The sequence below is a fragment of the Chelon labrosus genome (genome assembly GCF_963514085.1).
Source record: "Chelon labrosus genome assembly, chromosome: 2".
Lineage (NCBI taxonomy): Eukaryota > Metazoa > Chordata > Actinopteri > Mugiliformes > Mugilidae > Chelon > Chelon labrosus.
Genome location: NC_140338.1, coordinates 15,318,562 through 15,324,688, shown reverse-complemented (window position 1 = coordinate 15,324,688; position 6,127 = coordinate 15,318,562). Strand labels below are relative to the sequence as shown.

At 38.3% G+C, this 6,127-nt stretch overlaps 1 long non-coding RNA gene across 1 annotated transcript; it reads left to right on the top strand.

Annotated features, from left to right (window-relative positions):
* The first annotated feature begins 488 nt into the window (after positions 1-488).
* Positions 489-4,860, top strand: LOC311508315. Its single transcript, XR_014699753.1, has 3 exons — positions 489-547; positions 618-751; positions 2,492-4,860. It is a non-coding gene; the product is annotated as an uncharacterized lncRNA (long non-coding RNA).
* The last annotated feature ends 1,267 nt before the right edge of the window (positions 4,861-6,127 follow it).

The window sequence follows — 6,127 nt, the reverse complement described above, 5'->3', positions numbered from 1 at the left end:
GTGGCAAGCTAGTGTGGCTACTGCATATTTGCAGTGAGTCAGGGTTACAACACACAGTTTGTTCCACTGCAACAAGGAATTGCCACATCGTCAAGTTCCACGTGAACAACAACCTAAACACCACTAGAACTTTGTATTCCACTGAAAGTTTCAGTTTCAGTGGGGTCAGTAGCATTTTTGAATGCCAAAATCCCATATACTCTTACCTCCTAGCGCAAACACCCGAATCTAAAAATGAATACATCTGCGCATTTTACGTGTGGAGATTCTGCTCAAACACACAGAGGCATGGGGCCCATTAATAATTAGGGTTAATATGATCTCACTTGAACTTGAGAGGCGATGTGTGTAAGTCAGCTCTTCACAGGTCTTGCAAGTGTGTGACACAGAGAGAGAGAGAGAGAGAGAGAGAGAGAGAGAGAGAGAGAGAGAGAGAGAGAGAGAGAGAGAGAGACAGACAGACAGACAGACAGACATACACACAGAAACACATTGTGTGTCCTGAAGCTGCTGTGTGATGTTTCTAGATGCTCCTGTAACACACAGGGTAAGTCTTTAAAGCTAATTTTGACCCTTGCAAAGAAGGTGATTGTACTGATGCACTTGTCCACATACAGCTGTGGCAGCGGGTGTAACTGGATGGCCTCTCTGTTAACTGAGCTGGAGGTGTTGACGATCATGTTCTCTCTCCTGGTTTTCGCCCTCTTCACTCTTACTGGCATTCTCAAAGAGGAATGTGCAAGCTCGGATGGTATGGCTGCAAACACACACACACATATGGCACACGTAACACGACATTTTCTTTTTTTTGTATTTCATGATCATTGTCATTTCCATATAGGTTTCTTGCAACAGTGTACTAACAGATTTAGTAGCAAATATAATATAAGATGATAGTTCATCTTATATAAGATGAACTATCATCTAATTAACTATTAAAATAGTTCATTAGATAAGCCTTGCTTGGATTTGTAAAAACAAAAATAGGTTAAGAAAAATATTAGAGATGCCTCTTAGAGTCACATCTAAGTGCACAGGTGTACTAAATTTACTAAATGCATGTATGAATAATTTTGATCATTTGTAAATGTGCGCCTTTAATGGCATCTTGCTTTACTCAGTTTCCGTTCTATTTACCACAGTTTTAACCTCGTAGTCTCAAACAAGCCCTTCTGTGGACAGGTGTAGTGAATTAGAATTTATTATGATACTTTCACTTATGTCTGTGAAGGTTCTCAGTCATCCAGGTCATGGTATATCCAAAAAAGGTTCAAAAAAGGCAACTGGACTTGTACATTTTTAGAGAAGACGCTTCACCACTCATCCGAGTAGCTTCTTCAATTCACAGAAGAGTAGCTTCTTCAGTTCACTTCAGTTCACTGACGAAGCTACTCGGATGAGTGGTGAAGCGTCTTCTCTAAAAATTTACAAGTCCTTTTTTGAACCTTTTTTGGAGATACTTGCACTTGTTGGTCTCAGTCAGTTATTCTGTGTCGGCCCCTGCCAAATTAGCAATAAATTATAAGGATTATAAGGGATTTACCCCATAAAATCAGAAATGCAATGCAAACACTATAATCCATTGCCTCATCAGAGGCAGCAGGAAAACTAAACTGTGGATTCAGATTCTATGCTTCAATACTTGTTTTTACACTCTTGGATACTTGTTGTCCATAGTTTATTCAGTGTACAATCAATAATCAATAATTACAAAGTGAAAACATGTTTTCAGTTTTTTGTGCAAACGTTAATTTCCCCTGAAAAATGCAGGTTTTCTTCTAGGCTATAGTCATGCTGTGGCTTTGGTCTATCTTTCGGTTCTGACCTGTTTGTTTGTTGCTGCACTCACACTTAAAACAACACCGCAACAAGCTACAGTTCATTTTAAATCAAAGATGTCACCAACAGCGTTGACCTTTTAGCTGTGACTCAGCAACAATGCATCGAGCCACATTAACCATGTTGTAGCTGTAGCTGTAGCAGCCGTAGCTGTTGTAGTGTGAACGCAGCAACGTCCCCAGCTGGGAAGCACTCCTATAGCATGATGCTACCATTACCATGCTTCACTGTATTATTCAGGTGATTAGCAGTACTTGGTGTTTGCCAGATATATTGCTTCGATCAAAAAGCCTCCATGAAGAGCACTTCTAAAACTCTGTTAGCTCACCTGCCTGACCACAATGAATGGCGAACTCTAGGAAGAGACCTTTAAACTTATTTTAGAAGTCAATGTGATTGATTGTGATTCCTACAATACATATTTTGGTGTATGGAGGGTTATTCATGACAGTTTACAACAGTCAAGGCAAAGAAAATACACAGTATTTTGCGTTAAGATTTTGTAAGATAGTATACAATTGTTTTAATTTATTTTTAAGTCGACACCAGATCAGTATTTTCCTCTTCCTCTTCTTGTCACTGTCATAAAATCTTTAATATTAAGGTGAAAAACTAAATAAAATCACTATATTTGTTATTTCATTTTCTGCAGAGACTAACATAAATCCGCAGAGTGAGGAGGTAATGGTCTGACTTCCCGACAAGGCCAGAGACTCAGACCTCAGAAACTACAGACGGAACTAGCAACTTCTTCTTGCTGTTCAGTGCGACGACGTGTTAGCCACAGCCTTGTGTGTGTGTACATGTGTTATCATTTATGACCACAAGTCAAAGTCTAAATGGTAACCTCTGAAGGTGTATCCACGTTATTTACGGATCCAGTGTTATTTGCTTCCAACATGACAAAGGAGTGGCCTACCGTGTACACTGTCAAAAAAGAATTCAACAAAGAAACGCCTACTTGAACTAACAATATGTCAAGCATTCTTTGAGAGTGTGTGTCTGGGAGGACAAGCAGGAAGGCTTTAACTTGTTTCTTGAGATCTGAAAACAACAGCTGTAATTCTTCGACCAGTAAGTCTCAGAACATTGTACACACTTTTATTATTAGCATGTTTCTTGTATTTCGCTGTTTTGCTCAGTGAGGAATTCAGGGCTGTTCAGAATATAGGTCAGAAGCTAAAGGTGTGCTGACACGGTTAGAGCGAGCACTCATTTATTCTGTAAGAATGTGAGACGTCTGAATCACTCCTGACAGCGATCAGGGTGGAGCTTGTGTGAATGGTACATGTACAGCAGCAAGAAAATGTGTGAATCACCAGCCATCTGTGTTTGACTTTAATGAGTCGCTCAACCATTCTGATAATACAAAACTGGGAAAAATGATAACGTTCATGTTATTATTTTAAAAAAAGATATGAAATCCAACTGCAGGATCACATATCCATTTAGCTTCTGTCTTTCTGGGAACAGCAACAGACCTTCTTTTACAGGAGAATGCCATTTTTATTGGATGTGTTCAGGACATCTTTTCTAGGATACAGACTATGAATATTAATATTTAAAATTTAGGAGATGTAGCGGAAGAAGTTTGATCATTAAACTCACTACTGTAAATAAAAAAATGAATTCAGTGATGTAAATTTCCCTGAAAGTGTCCAGTGTCTTCACGTTCTCCTTTGATTTTAGCATTAGTCTGTTTTATTCATGTGCTTCCAGTTTTTTCAAGTTACTCACACTGTGACACCGCTTCACATTTCTTAACTTTTCAGCACAGTAGGGGAAATTGCTATGGTCAAGTGAGGAAGGTAATCATTAACAGACGATTCTGCATTACAGCGTGCCATAAAACTCTGTTCAGGTCAAAAGGAAATATTACACATTTTTGAACAGAGACACACATTGAATTTTTACACTGTAAATATGTACAATCAAGGATTTTAAAATGAAGGCTCTGCAAATGAGGGTTATGAGTACGGGGTGTGATGCACAGCAGTGATAACGCCCTCTTGTGGGGGCAGTGGTTCCTGCATCCAAAGTGGATTTCTGCATCTAAGCAGAAAGTCAACATATTTCTCAGTAAATATCAGTGGAGCCCAAGCCGCTGATTAAAAAAAGCTGTTTTTATTATTAAAAATATAATAGTAGATCAGTAGCTTGTCACTGCAAACTAATTGTGCACTGTTTTTTTCTGAATGTATTATTATAGCCTCATGTTTGTTTGTGAAAATACTCAGTTATCCAGATTATGGCATATCTAAAAGATACTTAAATATTCAAACAAGACCAGTTGCCAGTTGTTTTAGTTGTGTTTTAGAAGTTATAGCATCAGCTTCAATACGCAATAAAGATTAGAAGGATTAAATGTATTTTTCATGTTGGAACCAATCTGGCAGTTATTGAACCCAGTACAAATAATAAACACGCGTGCAGCGATGCTATAAAATACAAAGAATTAACAAAGAAACGAACAAGGTGTAACAACAGATTGTCATTGAAAATGTGTATGTTCAAGCACTGATGAGGTAACAGTAAATAGAAATGTAGATAACAGCCACAACAATAAAACCATTGACAGTAAATAAGTAATAAGTAAATAACATCACCCATCTTGGGACGACTTTTGGACTTGGTATTGGTGTGGATGTTACGTAGACATGTACCACCCACCTAGACCAGACCAGGCACCACCCCACCCCACCCCATAGCAATGACACTCCTTTATGGCAGCAGCCATCCCCAGCAGGATGCAGCCTGACAAAGACACAAAAACGGTTTAGGAACAACTAAAAAAAAAACATGAAGAACAGCACAAGGTGTTGACCTGACCTCCAAATTTACTAGATCCCAAACTGATCAAGTATCTGTGGGATGATCCACAGAGGCCCCTCCCCTCAACTCATAGGACCTAAAGACCCCCACTAACCACATTCTCTTTCTAGACACCACAAGACACCCTCAGAAGTCCATTATCTGATGAGTCAGAACTGGTGTGGAGGCACAACAGAGACCTACACAATATTAGGTAGGTGGTCATAACGTTATGCCTGATCAGTGTATTTAAGTGTCTAAATTCATGTGATGAATAAAAATTGAACAATGTGAATGCAGTCCACAGTTTTGCAACAAACAAAAAAAAGATCGTTCTCTATGTATTTGCATCTAGAAAACTGAAAACATGAAGTGAAATTGTCATAAATTCTGCCTCCTCATAATAGTTGCATGCTTTGTGTTGTGTAGTTGTGTAAATGGAATTGCCATTCTCTGGCTTTGAGCTGACCTTCATCATCATCGCCTTTGTCGTCTTCTCCCTCTTCAGTCTGGCTTCAGTTTGCATCCAGCGAGAAGAAATCCAGCCAGGTACACAGTCCTTCTCTGTTATCAGTCACACACAAGACAAACGTCAGCTTTTCTAATGCTGATCATGTGTGCTCTCTTTCAGAAGAAGAGGTCTGTGAAGAAGTCAAGAAGTCCCAACATTGTAACAAGAAGCAGAGAGTGATCAGCAAACAAGCTGGACAGAAAACATAAGTCAGAAATGTAGTGTTTTTTTTTTTTTTGTGTGCTTTTATCGTGACCTTCTCATGAGTGGCACAACTCAAAGTGAACTAAAAAACACTTTGCTTCCCATTCTGTTTGCTTTGAATCAGAGCATTAGTTATTGTTATGTGTAGTGTTCTGGCAATGTCCATAACACTATTTTAAATAGAATCAAGATGACAATAAACTTCCCCATTCCCCATGCAGCCTCCTGAGTCATGACCATTTGATTTTGCATAATCGATTAAATGCAGATTGTTACAACACAACAGTATTGCAAACCATATCCTCCAAAATGAAAAACGCAGTTGAATTAACAGCTCTCCCGTGTCTTTTAAACAAATCAGTCCAAGAAACTGACACACAGCCACGTTAACAGTCTACATTATAACCATGCTGCTGCTGTAAATAACCTATAATGGATGACAATTTGCACAACACTGTACATAATATGTATCCCACATATATATCTCATAGTCAGATTTATATTTACATTCATATTTATATTCCATTCCGATTCTGATTTAGATTATATTTGTTTCCTATTGTTTTTCATACTGTTTTTAATATTTACACTGGGCATCTTACAGAGTGGAAACAATAGCTCATTGCACTGTTCAACTTGAGTTGTGCAAATGACTATAAAGACTGTTCTTATTCTTATTTTATTCCTAATACTGAATACCATAACCTTTATGAAACTAAGATTCAGCGCAGTACAGTTTTATTAGGGTGCAATAATTTTCAC